At 45.2% G+C, this 18020-nt stretch overlaps 1 protein-coding gene across 1 annotated transcript in view; it reads left to right on the plus strand.

Moving 5' to 3' along the window:
- The window catches only part of rbl1 (retinoblastoma-like 1 (p107)), a 52905-nt gene that overhangs the window by 4874 nt on the left and 30011 nt on the right, over positions 1–18020 (plus strand). The gene's annotated exons all lie outside the window — the stretch shown is intronic.

Below are 18020 nucleotides of genomic sequence, written 5' to 3' on the forward strand. Positions count from 1 at the left end.
AAATGATTACATCTGAAACAAATGTCTGCCGCTTCTGGTCCGACATTTTGTTTTCTAGGGAGCGGTTAGTTTCTCGTGTAAGTCTGCAATACATTGATAACGGCAAAGCGCTTCGTAATTAAATGCATGCTCCCTCACCCGTCCCTGGCTCTTCTGCGCCTGCGCACCAGCAGAGCTTGTTTCCGATTGAATTTTGGTACTACAGTAGACTAGTGTGGTTTAATTGCATCAAAAGTTCTACACTGTATTAAAACAGGCTGCAGGCACAATATGATGGAATAAAAACATATGAAGGCAAAACTTATAGTGTTGTCTTTTTTATTGCAAAAATGTGTCGGGCAAGTAAAAATCCACTCCAAAAAAATTCGGGCAAGTAAAATTTTGTTTCGGGCAAGTAAAATTTTCTCCAACTTGCCCGAGGGCAACTTGGGCAAAAAATAAGCTTCGAGCCCTGGGATAATTTAAACCTTTTTAACAAATAAAAAACTGAAAAGTGGGGCGTGCAATATTATTCGGCCCCTTTACTTTCAGTGCAGCAAACTCACTCCAGAAGTTCAGTGAGGATCTTTGAATGATCTAATGTTGTCCTAAATGACTGATGATGATAAATACAATGCACCTGTGTGTAATCAAGTCTCCGTATAAATGCACCTGCTCTTTGATAGTCTCAGGGTTCTGTTTAAAGCGCAGAGAGAACCATGAAGACAAAGGAGCACACCAGGCAGGTCCGAGATACTGTTGTGGGGAAGTTTAAAGCTGGATTTGGATACAAAAAGATCTCCCAAGGTTTAAACATCTCAAGGAGCACTGTGCAAGCAATTATATTGAAATGGAAGGAGTATCAGACCACTGCAAATCTACCAAGACCCGGCCGTCCCTCCAAACTTTCATCTCAAACAAGGAGAAGACTGATCAGAGATGCAGCCAAGAGGCCCATGATCACTCTGGATGAACTGCAGATAACTACAGCTGAGGTGGGAGAGTCTGTCCATAGGACAACAATCAGTCGTGCACTGCACAAATCTGGCCTTAGTGGAAGAGTGGCAAGAAGAAAGCCATTTGTCAAAGATATCCATAAAAAGTCTTGTTTAAAGTTTGCCACAAGCCACCTGGGAGACACACCAAACGTGGAAGAAAGTGCTCTGGTCAAATGAAACCAAAATCGAACTTTTTGGCCGCAATGCAAAACGATATGTACGATATATGGCGTAAAAGCAACACAGCTCATCACCCCGAACGCACCATCCCCACTGTCAAACATGGTGGTGGCAGCATCATGGTTTGGAGCTGCTTTTCTTCAGCAGGGACAGGGAAGATGGCTAGAATTGATGGAAAGATGGATGGAGCCAAATTCAGAACCATTCTGGAAGAAAACCTGTTGGAGTCTGCAAAAGACCTGAGACTGGGACGGAGATTTATCTTCCAACAGGACAATGATCCAAAACATAAAGCCAAATCTACAATGGAATGGTTCACAAATAGACGTATCCAGGTGTTAGAATGGCCAAGTTAAAGTCCAGACCTGAATCCAATCGAGAATCTGTGGAAAGAGCTGAAGACTGCTGTTCACAAACGCTCTCCATCCAACCTCACTGAGCTCGAGCTGTTTTGCAAGGAAGAATGGGCAAGAATTCCAGTCTCTCGATGTGCAAAACTCATAGAGACATACCCCAAGCGACTTGCAGCTGTAATTGCAGCAAAAGGTGGCGCTACAAAGTATTAGCGCGAGGGGGCCGAATAATATTGCACGCCCCACTTTTCAGTTTTTTATTTGTTAAAAAGGTTTAAATTATCCAATCAATTTCGTTCCACTTCACGATTGTGTCCCACTTGTTGTTGATTCTTGACAAAAATTAAAATTTTATATCTATATGTTTGAAGCCTGAAATGTTGAAAAGTTCAAGGGGGCCGAATACTTTCGCAAGTCACTGTAAATGTGTAACTAACGTGCAATCACATTTGTAAATGAATGGCTTCTGGTTTTTGAAATGTAAATAAACCAATCTACTGTGATAAAACAACACAATTGCAATAACTGCATTAACCATTAAAGTGAAGTCTAACTGTAACTGTAGTCTTGAAACAAATCTGAATAAGGAAAAACATTGCAACAAAATGCAAACTGCTACCGCTATTGTTGGGGAGCCTGAGGACTGTATAGGGCAGACCTGGGCAAAAAACGGCCCGCGGGCCACATCCGGCCCTTTGTGCGTCCCTGTCCGGCTCGCATGAGGCCAATCATAAATTATATTTGATTACAACTTCATTTAAAAAAAAAAAAATCTGTCGTGCGTGCAATACAACTGTTTTGCTTTTATTTTGAAAGGTGTCGCACTTCCGTGTAGCGTACGTGTATGTGAGCTGTGCGTGAAGGTGAACAGTGCGAAGTAATGCTGCCCGAGAAATGTGTGCTGACCCTCAGAAAAGAAAAGTTGACAAGGAGCGCCGTGTTTTCAACAAGACATGGACTGCCAAGTATTTCTTTACAGAAATGAAAGGTAAAGCCGTGTGCCTGATTTGTGGTACACAGGTCGCTGTGTTTAAAGAATATAATTTGAGTCGTCACTACACGACCAAGCATGAGAAAAAATACATCTGTCTGATAAACAGCGCGCAACAGAGGCTGATGCATTGCTAGCAAAACTGCAAGCCCAACAAGGACTTTTTATCAAACTTGACACCCAGAGATGCAGCGGCTTTGTCATTTGTGGAAAAGTTAAAGAAGTTAAGAATAAATTGTACTGATTTGGAGCCAGGCCTGGAGGCGGGGCTCGAAGGCGAGCGTCTGGTGGCCGGGCCTCCGCCCATGGGGCCCGGCCGGGCCCAGCCCGAAAAGGAAACGTGGGTCCCCCTTCCCATGGGCTCACCACCTGTGGGAGGGGCCAAAGGGGTCGGGTGCAGTGTAAGCTGGGTGGCGGCCAAAGGCAGGGACCTTGGCGGTGTGATCCCCGGCTGCAGAGGCTGGCTCTTGGGACATGGAATGTCACCTCTCTGGCTGGAAAGGAGCCCGAGCTGGTGTGCGAGGCAGAAAAGTTCAGACTAGACATAGTCGGACTTGCCTCCACGCATAGTTTGGGTTCCGGTACAAGCCCTCTCGAGAGGGGCTGGACTCTCTTCCACTCTGGAGTTGCCCACGGTGAGAGGCGTCGAGCAGGTGTGGGTATACTTATTGCCCCCCGGCTGGGCGCCTGCACATTGGGGTTCACCCCGGTAAACGAGAGGGTAGCCTCCCTCCGCCTTCGGGTGGGGGAACGGGTCCTGACTGTTCAGAGTACCCACCCTTCTTGGAGTCCCTGGAGGAAGTGCTGGAGAGCGCTCCTTCTGGGGACTCCATCGTTCTACTGGGTGACTTCAATGCTCACGTGGGCAATGACAGTGGAAGGGCGTGATTGGGAGGAACGCCCCCCCCCACCCCGATCTGAACCCGAGCGGTGTTCTATTATTGGACTTCTGTGCTCGACACGGATTTTCTATAATGAACACCATGTTCAAACATAAGGGTGTCCATGTGTGCACTTGGCACCAGGACACCCTAGGCCGCAGTTCGATGATCGACTTTGTTGTCGTGTGATCGGATTTGCGGCCGCATGTTTTGGACACTCGGGCGAAGAGAGGGGCGGAGCTGTCAACTGATCACCACCTGGTGGTGGGTTGGCTCCGATGGTGGGGGAAGATGCCGGTCCGACCTGGCAGACTCAAACGCTCTGTGAGGGGCTGCTGGGAGCGTCTGGCGGGATCCCCTGTCAGGAAGAAGTTCAACTCCCACCTCCGGCAGAGCTTTTCCCACGTCCCGGGGGAGGCGGGGGACCTTGAGTCCGAGTGGACCTTGTTCCGCGCCTCCATTGTTGAGGCGGCCGACCGGAGCTGTGGCCGTAAGGTCATTGGTGCCTGTCGTGGCGGCAATCCCCGAACCCGCTGGTGGACACCGGCGGTAAGGGATGCCGTCAAGCTGAAGAAGGAGTCCTATCGGGCCGTTTTGGCCTGCGGGACTCCGCAGGATGTCCGGGCTCTCCCTTAGAGATAGGGTGAGAAGCTCGGTCATCCGGGAGAGACTCGGAGGAGAGTTGCTACTCCTCCACGTTGAGAGGTGCCAGATGAGGTGGCTCGGGCATCTCATCAGGATCCCTCCTGGACGCCTCCCTGGGGAGATGTTCCGGGCATGTCCCACCGGTAGGAGACCCCGGGGACAACCCAGGACGCGCTGGAGAGACTATGTTTAAGTTACCGTAGGTGTGGCCCTCTGACACAACTCAGGTTTTTCATGTGGCCCCTTGTAAAAATTAATTGCCCACCCCTGGTGTAGGGGGTTGGCTTGGATGGTTATTCAAGAGCCATGTTTGAGCATGCAAAACAAGGAATTTGACTTGGTACATCACAGCCTCTGTTCAACATTTAGGTGACTAACAACACTCAGGACATGTGAAAAATGACTGTTCAACATTTAGGTGACTAACAACACTCAGGACATGTAAAAAATAACAAATATTCTCAAACATCCCCTGATCTTAAACTCCCAGGAGGGCAAGGAAAAACTCAAAACTCCAGGATGACCAGGCTGCAATGGATGCAGAGAGGACACAGAGAGGACACATAGTACAAACAGTGTAGACAATTCAAAAAAGGTGTGGAGAGCATGATGTTATTGCACAGCAATGACTCTGAGACTCTAAGAGTAGTGTGAGTTCATCAGAGCAGCAGCCTGGGGGAAGAAGCTGTCTCTGTGTCTGCTGGTTTTGGCGTACAGAGCTCTATAACGCTGTCCAGAGGGGAGTAGTTCAAACCAGGGCTGTGGACTCGATCGGATTTTTGCACCGAGTCCGAGTCCGGCCACTTGACCATGAGTACGAGTCCGGCTGTCCATTTTTTCTGTTAATTCATGTGACTGCTTAGTCTTTATTCAAGGCTAATTTAGATCAGGATCTAAATAATTACAGTAAATAAATAGTTTTGTGATGGCTTTGTCTTTATTAAACATATAAACGAATACAATAAACAGATACTTTCAAGTTTTAATCATTAATTACACCAGTGCTTCTCAAATAGTGGGGCGCGCCCCCCTTGGGGGGCGCCGTGCTATACCTGGGGGGGGCGCGTGTGACCCTGGGGAACAGGCTTTTTTTTTGCAGTACTAGAATAAAGTGTAATTGCGCATCTTCCCAGCAGGGGGCAGTGGCGCTCTCATTGTTACTTCTGTGACGTTTGCGACAGTGCAACATTTTACGACTTACAAGACAAGTTAGGATAGTCACGGTGGGGAGGGGGGGCGCGAATAGTTTTCTTCATACTAAGGGGGGGCGTAACAGAAAATAATTGAGAAGCACTGAATTACACCATTATAGCTCAGACATTTATCTAAACACAAATAGTGACGACCCCTTATTTGGAAAGCGAAAAACCCATGTCGTACGACGTCAGCACTGTTGTTTTCAATAAAAACATGAAGAACTCACGTTTGCGTCAGTCAATTTTAATTTTTATAAAGGATTATTCTCATTTGATGTCTTTAAATTCATCCGCGTTCTGCCATTGAAGCGGGGTGCATTGAAAGACCAGTCCTACAGACGGAACACTCATTCACTTCACCAAACCGCGACATAAACCTCGATGCAAAGAAACTCCTCTTTTTGAGTACAGGCTACAAGGAGTATATGTTACAAAGGAGACTTTATACTTACCGTTTTCTTCCATGTATAATGCGCCCCCATGTATAATACACACCCTAAAAATGGCATGTTGATGCTGGAAAAAATGCCTGTACCCATGTATAATACGCACACAAATTTTGACTCCTACTTAAGTCCGTAAACGTAAAATTATTTCAGAAAAAAGATCATCTTTGGGAACAACTGGATGTTATTCTGCCGGTCAGTATCACTGCGCATGCGCTAGCAAACTCGATAGCGAAGAAATGTTTTGTGTCGGGTACATTGTGACAGCAAACGAGCAGGTGATCGAGCAAGCGTCTGATACCAGAGCATTGTATTCGTATGGAGCGTGTTTGAAGTGAACAGCAGAGAAGAAAGCGCATCTGTAATGGCGGTCTTTGTATCATATACGGATTTAAAAAAAAAAATATATATATATATATATTTTTTTTTTTGTACCCATGTATAATGCGCACCCCAGATTTTAGGACAATAAATTTGTTAAATTTTGCGCATTATACATGGAAAAAAAACGGTAATTGTAATATGTCTTGTCACCGTGGGATAGAGAAGACGTAATTTCGATCTCTTTGTATGTCTCGGCATGTGAAGACGTTGACAATAAAGCAGAGTTTGACTTTGATCATTCATCCATCCATCCATTTTATTTTATTACTCAGGTATTTTCAAAGCAAATTAATATTGTTGCATTTATTAATTTGCTTTAACAATATAATTAAAAGCTGACACGATAGCAATGTCAAACGTGTTCATTTAAGAAAAAGCCACACACGTTTTGTGATCAAATCTTTCATAACGAGAATGATTTGAGTGAATTGATTTTACAATTTTTATCCCCCCTCCCCACCATCTGTCACTTTGCTTGGGACAAAAGGAGCCTTCAGAACTGAAATTGCTTCTCAATTATTCATTCAAATCAATTCACTCAAATCATTCTCGTTATGAAAGATTTGATCACAAAACGTTTCCGTCTGTACGACTGGTCTTTGAATGCACCCCGCTTCAATGGCAGATTACGGATGAATTTAAAGACATCAAATGAGAATAATCCTTTATAAAAATTAAAATTGAGTGACGCAAGCGTGAGTTCGTCATGTTTTTATTGAAAACAACATAGTGCTGACGCCGTACGACGTCGTACGACATCGGTTTTTCGCTATAATTCGGTATAATTCGAGGTAGTCCACCCTCACCCAAAGTTAAGGTTTCATGGGAATATTATTGTCATAATTGTCTGGACCATATATGATAATTGTTTAATGGTAGTTATTGATAGATCTTGAAGATGTCAAGTTATAGGTGCATAAAACTATGTTGTTCATGCATATAGCACGTTCATTGTAAGAGGGGAAGAGATGTTGTGTATTTTGGGCTAACTCAAATTCCGTAGTAGAAAAACCCCAGAAGTGGGATGGGCATTCTGTGTTGTTGTGGTACGCCCTGTGAACGCATTGTGAGTAAGGAATAAAGCAGTTATCATTCACGTCGTTGTCCGACCTATCCTTGCTATCTAAGAACCTGGAAAATAGTAAGGATATAACATATCACGGGTCATTACGACGAGTTTGGTGGAGTTTTTACTGCTTCTTCCAACTCCTACCGCGCTGACTGTAACCTGACACTCTCTGGCTGCGTCTTGCCTCTTTTTTTTATTGTCGGACTCGGTGGACTCGGTCAAGATCAGCACCGAGTCCGGCAAAAATGACCGAGTCCGACCCAGTCCGAGTCCCTGAGTCCGAACCGAGTCCACAGCCCTGGTTCAACTGGTTGAACTTCAAACAGACTACAACCTGGGTGAGAATGGTCTGTAGAGATGTTACGTGCACGTTTCCTGGTCCTGGACAGGTACAAGTCTTGGATAGATGGGAGGTTGATTCCAATTACCTTTTCTGCAGTCCTGATTGTCCGTTGCAGTCTGTGCTTGTCTTGTTTGGAGGCCGATCCAAACCAGACTGTTATGGAGGTGCAGAGGACAAACTGGATGATGGCAATGCAGAAGCTCTTCAGCAGTTCCCGCGGCAGCTTGAACTTCTTGAGCTGTCTCAGGAAGTCTGCTGGGCCTTCTCCCGGACAGAGTATAGGTGCCCGGTCCATTTCAGGTCCCGAGGGATTGTGGTTCCCAGGAACTTGAAGGTGTCTGTAGAGAGAATAGTATTACTGCGGATAGTGAGGGGTGAAAGTGGTGAAGGGTCTCGCCTGAAGTCCACTGTCATCTCCACAGTCTTGAGCGGCCTCAGCTCCAGGTGGTTTTGGCTGCACCAGTGGACCAGCCGCTCCACCACCTGTCTGTACGCAGTCTCATCACCGTCCTGGGTCAGTCCGATGAGAGTGGTGTCGTCTACATACTTCAGGAGCTTTACAGGAGAGTCACCTTAGGAAAAATCGTTGGTGTAGAGAGAGAAGAGCAGTGGAGAGATGACGCACCCCTGAGGAGCGACAGTATTGGTGGTCCGTGTATCAGATGTGATGCTCCCCAGCCTCACACGCTGTCTCCTGTTGGTTAGGAAGCTGGTGATCCACTGACAAGTGGAGGCAGGCACCGCAAGCTGGATGAGCTTCTGTTGGAGGATGCCAGGAGCGATGGTGTTGAACGCCGAGCTGAAGTCCACAAACAGGATCCCGGCGTACGTTCCTGGGGTGTCCAGGTGGTGCAGGATGTAGTGCAGTCTCATGTTGACTGCATCATCCACCAACCTGTTTGCCTGGTAGGCCAACTGGAGGGGATCATGCAGGAGGCCCGTGACATCCTTCAGGTGGTTCAACACTAACCTCTCGAAAGATTTCATGACCACAGATGTCAGGTCTATAGTCATTCAAACCTGTGATGGCGGACTTCTTGGCCACTGGAATGATGGTGGAGCTCTTGAAGCTTGAGGGGACCTCACACAGCTCCAGGGAACGGTTGAAGATCCGCGCGAAGGTGGGTGCCAGCTGCTCAGCACAGACAGGAAGGTGACACGCCGTCTGGGCCCGCTGCCTTCCTGATCTTTTGTCTCCGGAACATCTGGCGCACTTCCTCCTCGCGGCTCTGGAGTGCGGGTGCGGCCTCTGCAAGAGAGAGAGTAGGTGATGATGGTAATGGAGGTGTGGACAGAGCAGTTGTGGGAGCAGGTCAGTTTGTAGATTGTGGTGCAGGAGGTCCTGTTGTGTGGGAGGACTGATCAAACCTGCAGTAGAACCTGTTTAGCTGGTTAACAAGCCTTGGGCTCTCCACAGGACGGGGGGTTCGTTTCTTGAAGCCCGTGAAGCTCTGCAGACCTTTCCACACTGTTGAGGGATCAGGATTGGCAGAGAGGTGTCTCTTCAGGCTCTCCCCGTAACACCTCCTGGCTTTCCTGACCTCTCGGTTCAGTGTGTTTCTGGTCTGCTTGAACAGGTCCCGGTCGCCACTCTTGTAGGCCTCCGCCTTGACTTTACGCAGCCTCCTGAGGTTCGGTGTATACCAAGGTTTGTCATTGTTGTACGTGCTGAAGGTCTTAGTCTGCACACACAGATCCTCACAAAAACGGATGTATGATGTGACAGTGTCAGTGAGTTAATGCAGGTCTGAAGTTGCTGTTTCAAAAACTCCCCAATCGGTGCAGTCAAAGCAGGCTTGGAGGTCCTGCCTTGACTCCACTGTCCACTTCCTCACAGTTCTCACCACAGGCTTAGAAGTTTTTAGTTTCTGCCTGTAGGCCGGAACTAGACAGTGGTCCGAGAGTCCTAAAGCTGCACGAGCCACAGAGTGGTATGCATCCTTAATTACGGTGTAGCAGTGGTCCAGTGTTTGTGCCCCTCTGATGGGACACGTTATGTGCTGTGTGTATCTGGGGAGTTTGTGTGCGAGGTTCGTCCTGTTAAGATCACCCAGAACAATGATTAGTGAATTCGGTAGAAGTTTCTCCATGTCTGTCACCTGGTCAGCCAGCATCTGCGTGGATTCACTCGCACGTGCGTGTGGTGGAATGTAAACAGCCGCCATGGCGATCGAGGAGAACTCCCGTGGTGAATAGAACGGCCGGCAGTTTATGAAAAGTGTTTCTAGGAGAGGGGTGCAAGACAAACACCATGACATCAGTACACCAACGTTCATTAATAGGGGTGTAAATCGCGGGTTTTGTCACGATACAATATCATATCGATACAAAGAACTACGATACGATATTTGCCGATATCTTAAAGCCTGCTGCGATTCATTCACGATATATCACGATATAGTGCTCTACGATCGATATTTTTTCTTTTAAATAAAAAATATAGAACAATATCCTGATTTATAACAATTCATACGCAAAATCAACAAGGTACTGCAAACTCTTTATTTAGGAAATTACAAGAGTATTGTAGTATACAAAGTAGGGGTGTAACGATACATCGATACACATCGATTAATCGATATAATGCTCTACGATTTATTGGCATTGATGTTAAACGTAAACATCGATTTATATCGCCGTGTTTGACCTCGGACATTAGACGCGACTTTATTTTGAAATCCAGTTCATTGTTGCTTGCTTCCTCTGTTGTAACTTTAAGTTGCTCATCATACATTTATTGATTTGCAGGATTGGAATTTATGTGATTTTATTTTGACACACCGGAAGTGTTTTATTTCGAAGGTGTTTTTGCGGAAATGTTTGCATTCCAACTTGTCTATTGTTATCTGAGAACATCGTGTCTTCCTTTTCGTTCTATACAATAAAAGGAACAGTAAAACGTACACAAAAGATTTAAGAGCCTCCGTCATCATTGAAGAAGCCGTCACTACGTAACATTTTGGTGCCGAAACCCGGGAAGTGAGGAATTAACCTGTGCGTCGAACGAAGTGAACAGCTAACGGCTCTGTAGAGTAGTAGCCGTGATGACGGAGGGAATGGAGCGATTGAAGAGGAAGCGAGCGACTATCCGCGCCGCTACAACGAAGCTGTTTACCCGTCTCGAAGAGGAGATGGGAAAGGAAATACCAGATACTAACAAGCTGCGTGAGCTACTGGCAGTTTTATCATCGAAAGAGGAATGTTTACTGGACTTGGACAAGGGCATAGAAAATGAAACGCCCACAGACGATCTGGACACTGAGATTGCAAACACGATGGATTACATGGACCGGGTTCTCACGTGGAAAGTCCGCGGCACCTCCTTCATCGGGTCGCAGGAGAACATCAGAGATGTCCCGAGGATGCGTGTTAGCGATGTAAGCACGGGCTCATTTGCGTCACACTCCAGACAGACTGTTAAACTTCCGAAGCTCATGATAGACAAGTACGATGGTGAAATAAGCCAATGGCAGGAATTTTGGTCACAGTATGAAACAGCTATTCACAAGAATGATGCACTATGCAAGACAGATAAATTTACCTATCTCAGATCCTACCTGACTGGAGCAGCTGCAAGAACTATTGCAGGGCTCACAATAACAGAAGCTAACTATGATGCTGCAATAGAGCTACTCCAAAGCCGTTTTGGGAGAAAGGACATTGTTATAAGTGCCCACATGTCCAAATTACTGAACTTGACACCTGTTAGAAAATCCTCTGATGTTGCTGCTCTGAGACATTTATATGATGAATGTGAGATCCAGATACGCAGCTTGGAGTCTCTGGGAGTACAGAGTGACACCTACGGCTGCTTGCTTTGTCCAGTGCTTTTACAGCTTGTACCAGAGGACATTGCACTTGCCTACACTCGCCAACCAAACTCCACCAACGACTGGAAGGTACAAGAGTTGATTCAGTTTCTGCAAAATGAAGTGCAAAGCAGAGAACGGGCGCTTCAGCTTACAAGACCTGGCCAAAGCTCCAAAGACTCTAGCCCACAACACAAACATGTGGGCAAGTCATCCTACGCCGACAAACCCAGAAAGTGGAGCATTCCGTCAGCAACCGCTTTGCATACAGCCAACACCGTGCCCCGGACCTGCATGTATTGTGACAGTAGCGAACACAAGCCAGAGAACTGTCCTGAATATACTGTAAGTGCACGTAGGGATAAGCTGAAAAAACTTGGACGGTGTTATGTCTGTTTAGGCCCAAAACACATCGCAAAATACTGCAGAGTGAAAGTTTTGTGTAGCCTATGCAACCGTAAACACCACTTGTCAGTGTGTGAGCAGACTGAATCCAAGACCGATATTGACACTACCAAAGGTAATGAAAATACAGAAGCTGTGTTGTCTTCAGTGGCAAGTCCTGTAAAGGTCAAGACAAATACTGTACTGCTTCAGACTGTTAAAACATGGACTGTAGGGCCAAAAGAGAGAAAGATAACTCGTTGTCTGTTAGATGGAGGCAGTCAGCGTAGTTTCATTCACAGAAGTGTCGTCAGAGCTCTGGGACTGCCAGTTATAAGACAAGAGACACTAACCCTCCATGTCTTCGGTTCCACTACTCCAGTAACGGAGAAACGTAATGTTGTAAAGGTTGAGCTAGAGAATATGTGGAACACTGAACGGAGACTTGAGATTGAAGCTGTAGAGACTGCTCAGGTGTGTACTGCGGTAATAAAGGTTCCGAGTGAGCCCATTCAAGAAGAAATAAAGAAAAGAGGATTGCAACTTGCAGACTTCCTTCTAGAGGGCGCAAACGACCAAGAGTTGCAAGTGTTAATAGGAGCAGACTACTACTGGCAAGCAGTTACTGGTAAAGTCCAAAGAGTCACAAATAAACTGGTGGCGGTTGAAAGCATGGGCTTTACAGGGACCAGTGACTACCTCCAGTGTTACAGATGCCACTTGCATGCACATTAGTTTGTCTGAAGACACCCAGATCTCAAAGCAGTTGCATGCATTCTGGGAAGTGGAGTCCTTGGGCATTATAGACAAACCTGCAGAAAGCCCAGAGGACACAGATGTCCGACAAAACTTTGAACAGACAACAACATTTGACAATGGACGCTACCAGGTTGAGTTACCGTGGCGATCTGACAAAGACCGACTTCCAGATAACTTCAGGGTAGCTACGAGACGCTTTGAGAGTCTTAAGAGAAAACTGAAAATGGATGCAACCTTGTATTCTAGGTACAACAATGTAATACAAGACTATCTAGAGCAAGGGATTTGTGAAGAGGTTGACAAGGAGAAGGTAGATAACAAAGAGACTGTAAAATATTACATGCCACATCACGCTGTTTTGCGAGAGGACAAGTCCACGACAAAACTTAGAGTGGTATTTGATGCTTCCTCACATGACAAAGACAGCCCTTCTCTTAATGACTGTTTGCACACTGGGCCTAACCTAAACCCAAACCTGCTGGATGTGCTCATCAAGTTCAGATTATATGAGATAGCCTTCACTGCAGACATAACCAAGGCTTTTCTTCAGATTTCTCTTGCGGAAAAGGATAAGGATGCTGTTAGGTTCCTGTGGATGCACGGACCTCCAACCAAGGACTGCAAAGACGAAGTTCGCATCCTGAGAATGAACAGAGTTGTTTTTGGCGTGTCTCCCAGCCCATTCCTGCTTGCTGCCACCATTAGAAAACATCTCCAAGCGTTTGAAGCAGAGCAACCAAAGGCAGTACAAACAATCAGTGACTGTCTGTATGTGGATGATTTTATTTCAAGCGCACCCACTGTACAGGAAGCTCTATATGTGACAACTGCAGCAAAGGACATTCTTTCTCAGGCAGGCATGAATCTTTGCAAATGGGTCACCAACTCACCTGATTTGAGTGCTATGTGGAAGGAGACTGGAGCAGAGTTCACTGGAGATGCAGAGTCCTGTGGAAATGTGCTCAAAGTGCTAGGTCTTGTTTGGAGACCTGAGAATGATGATTTTGTTTTTGATCAAATAGGACTAATGGACATTTTGAAAAACAGGCAAGACACAAAGAGAAGCGTCCTACAGACATCAGCCCGTATATTTGACCCCATCGGGTTTCTCAGTCCATTTACTGTCAGAGTTAAGTGCCTTTTTCAAGAAATGTGGGAGAGAGGGCTCAGTTGGGATGAACCATTGCCGGATGATCTTACTGAGAAATGGGAACAGTGGTGTTCAGAGCTACCACTTCTCCACCTGTTGGCTGTTCCCAGGTGGTACCATATTGAGAAACACCAAGAGTCACACACTGTAAAGCTGTACGTTTATTGTGATGCAAGTGAAAAGGCTTACAGTGCCGTGGCATATCTACATGGACGAAACAAACAAGGAGAAACTGTTACCAGTTTTGTGGCTTCTAAGTCACGAGTTGCACCACTGAAGAAAATGACACTGCCTCGTTTGGAGCTGATGGGTGCACTTATTGGAGCAAGACTGGGACACAGTCTTCTCAATCCGCTGAACATGGAGAAGAACCAGCTCAACATGAAGACTGACTCAATGATCGTTCTTCACTGGATCCGCAGCCCAGCTCAGCGATGGAAGCCGTTTGTCGCCAACAGAGTGACTGAAATACAAGAGCTCACTAACCCGGAGTCGTGGTCCCACTGTGCTGGCAAAATGAATCCAGCTGACTTGCCAACACGAGGTCAGCATGCGAAGAGCCTCATTGAGAGCCAGCTGTGGTGGAGTGGACCCACTTCACTGCATGCAGCTGACACAGCCCAGGACATTGACAATGACCACGTGGTAAATTAGGTGAACACTGAACTGAAATCTAAGCATCAAGCTGTTGTCCAACTCACCAGTGCTGAACAGACTGAAACTTTGTTAAACTTAGAGAAGTACAGCAGACTCAAAACTGTGTTAAGAATCACTGCATGGGTAAAACGATTTGTTACCAACCTAAGGTCCAGTCAGAAGGTTCAGGGAGCATTAACTGCAGAAGAGCTAGTTGCAGCTGAAACCCACTGGGTAAAAGTTACACAAGAGAGATGTTTTAGCTCTGAAATATCCCAGCTAAGGTTAAAACAGAATGTGAAGGGAGAATCTAAACTCAGAGACTTGAGACCATTCCTAGATGAAAACGGTCTACTTAGTGTTGGAGGTAGACTACAGAACTCTGATATTAGTTTCAGAGAGCAGCATCCCTGGATACTCCCAACAAATCACAAGTTTTCAGAGTTGTTGGTTCTATCATGCCATGAAAGAGTGATGCATTCTGGTGTCCGAGACACATTGATTCAACTAAGAGAACATTACTGGATTTTGAGAGGAAGGCAGCTGGTTAAACGTCTCATTTCAGGCTGTTGCATTTGCCGAAAACTAAAGGTTACAGCAGCACAACAGATCACTGCTCCTTTGCCGCGAGACAGAGTTACTGAGTCACCTCCTTTTGAAGTCACTGGTGTAGATTTTGCAGGACCTTTGTATGTAAAAATTAAAGGGCATCAGCCTGTAAAGGCATACACTGCACTATTTACATGTGCAGTAACAAGGGCAGTACATTTGGAGTTAGTTTCAGATCAGACCACAGAAAATTTCCTATTAGCTTTAAAACGATTCATAGCAAGACGAGGGCTATGCAGGATCATTTATTCTGATAATGCTAAAACATTCAAAAGAGCGGACAAAGATTTGAAAGAGTTATGGAACACTATGAAGGAGTCAGAGCTCAGAGATTTCTTTGCGAACAAAGGGATCACTTGGAAGTTCATAGCAAAGCGAGCTGCTTGGTGGGGGTGCTTTTGGGAAAGGCTAGTGAGATCTACGAAAACTTGCTTAAAGAGGGTACTAGGGAAAGCATCCCTGAACTTTGAAGAGCTCACAACTGTACTTTCTGAGGTTGAAGCAGTGTTGAATTCTAGGCCTCTGTCCTATGTACATAGTGATGCTTCAGAACCCCAGCCACTTACTCCTTCACACTTCCTGGTTGGTAAACGCCTGACTTCCTTGCCACCAAAGACTGTTTCTGTACCAGCCCATGTGAGTACTGCCAATCGAGAGGAGCTCGGTAAAAGGTGGAAATATCGGCAGAGACTTTTGACCAGCTTTTGGAACAGCTGGCGCAGGGACTATTTGATGAACTTAAGATCAGCTCACAAGGTGGACACTCCTACCCCAACAACCCTTAAAGTAGGAGATGTGGTTTTGATCGGAGAGGATAAAATACCCAGACAGATTTGGAAAATGGGAAGAATTGTTGATGTTTTTCCAGGCAGAGATGGTCTTGTACGTTCATGCAATGTTCGCACTTCAACAGGCAGTTTATTAAGAAGACCTGTTCAGTTATTGTATCCCTTAGAAGTGTGTTAAAGATTAGCCCAAATTTATGAACATTTGTTCATCGGGCGGGAGGATGTTGTAACTTTAAGTTGCTCATCATACATTTATTGATTTGCAGGATTGGAATTTATGTGATTTTATTTTGACACACCGGAAGTGTTTTATTTCGAAGGTGTTTTTGCGGAAATGTTTGCATTCCAACTTGTCTATTGTTATCTGAGAACATCGTGTCTTCCTTTTCGTTCTATACAATAAAAGGAACAGTAAAACGTACACAAAAGATTTAAGAGCCTCCGTCATCATTGAAGAAGCCGTCACTACGTAACATCCTCTTTCCGGGAGCAGTGCGCCCGGCGTTGTTGTGTTGTGAGCAGAGCAGGCACGTGAAAGGGGAGTCGACAACTAGTACGCGGGTCCTGGGCTGGTGCTATGGCTAGTGTCTAAAAAGACGAGGAAATTTGCTCCCCTTTAGGCTTCAAGTCATTCGTTTGGAAGCACTTTGGATTCCAAAGCAAAGATGGCTCAACGGACAAGACACGTGCAGTTTGTAAATCCTGCCATGCGGTGATCAAATATTCAGGGAGCACAAATCTCGCCGCACATTTAAAGAAAAAACACAACATCAAAGTTCAGTGTTAAAATAAACACTTTGTATACTGCAATACTCTTGTAATTTCCTAAATAAAGAGTTTGCAGTACCTTGTTGATTTTGCGCATAATTTGTTATAAATCAGGATATTGTTCTATATTTTTTTATTAAAAAACAAAAATATCGATCGCAGAGCACTATATCGCGATATATCGTGAATGAATCGAAGCAGGCTTTAAGATATCGGCAAATATCGTATCGTAGTTCTTTGTATCGATATTATATCGTATCGTGACAAAACCCGCGATTTACACCCCTAATTTGTATAAGTAATTTGTGCAGCAGTTTTATTTCATAAGTGTGTATAACACAGTTGCGTATTCCTTCACAGTACACATTACTCAGTACTAGGGGTGTAACGATACATCGATACACATCGATACACATCGATTAATCGGAATTGATCTTTCTGGTGATTTCTTAACTAGGCTGGATGTATATTTTTTTAAATAAATAAACTTGACTTTTGTTGGCGTTGATTTCTCTGACTGCCCAGAAAGGCACCACCGCTATCAGTTAGGTTAAAATGAAAAGAGAGAAAAGTGACGTTGTAAAGAACCATCCGTGACATCCGTTTTTGTACCCATGTATAATGCGCACCCCAGATTTTAGGACAATAAATTAGTTAAATTTTGCGCATTATACATGGAAAAAACGGTAAATGCATTTGTTTTCAAAAAGCTTTTTTTAATATCCATGCTTTAGGATCTACTAAAAGTAAAAACCTTTTATGCAATGACCTTTACATGTCATTTATATTACTTCACACAAACACTACATCCATCTGCTCCTGGTTCGGCCCCCCGGTCAAAATTTAGAACCCAATTCGGCCCGCAAGTCAAAAAGTTTGCCCACCCCTGGTATAGGTGGTAGGTGGCGTGTATATGGGCATGTATGTATACAGTGCCTTGCGAAAGTATTCGGCCCCCTTAAACCTTTCAACATTTCGCGACATTTCAGGCTTCAAACATAAAGATATAAAATTTTCATTTTTTGTCAAGAATCAACAACAAGCGGGACACAATCGTGAAGTGGAACGAAATTGACTGGATAATTTAAACCTTTTTAACAAATAAAAAACTGAAAAGTGGGGCGTGCAATATTATTCGGCCCCCTTGCGCTAATACTTTGTAGCGCCACCTTTTGCTGCAATTTCAGCTGCAAGTCGCTTGGGGTATGTCTCTATGAGTTTTGCACATCGAGAGACTGGAATCCTTGCCCATTCTTCCTTGCAAAACAGCTCGAGCTCAGTGAGGTTGGATGGAGAGCGTTTGTGAACAGCAGTCTTCAGGTCTTTCCACAGATTCTCGATTGGATTCAGGTCTGGACTTTGACTTGGCCATTCTAACACCTGGATACGTCTATTTGTGAACCATTCCATTGTAGATTTGGCTTTATGTTTTGGATCATTGTCCTGTTGGAAGATAGTTCCATCCAGAGTGATCATGGGCCTCTTGGCTGCATCTCTGATCAGTCTTCTCCTTGTTTGAGAAGAAAGTTTGGAGGGACGGCCAGGTCTTGGTAGATTTGCAGTGGTCTGATACTCCTTCCATTTCAATATAATTGCTTGCACAGTGCTCCTTGAGATGTTTAAACCTTGGGAAATCTTTTTGTATCCAAATC

This window comes from Syngnathus typhle, linkage group LG11 (genome assembly GCF_033458585.1).
Source record: "Syngnathus typhle isolate RoL2023-S1 ecotype Sweden linkage group LG11, RoL_Styp_1.0, whole genome shotgun sequence".
Classification (NCBI taxonomy): domain Eukaryota; kingdom Metazoa; phylum Chordata; class Actinopteri; order Syngnathiformes; family Syngnathidae; genus Syngnathus; species Syngnathus typhle.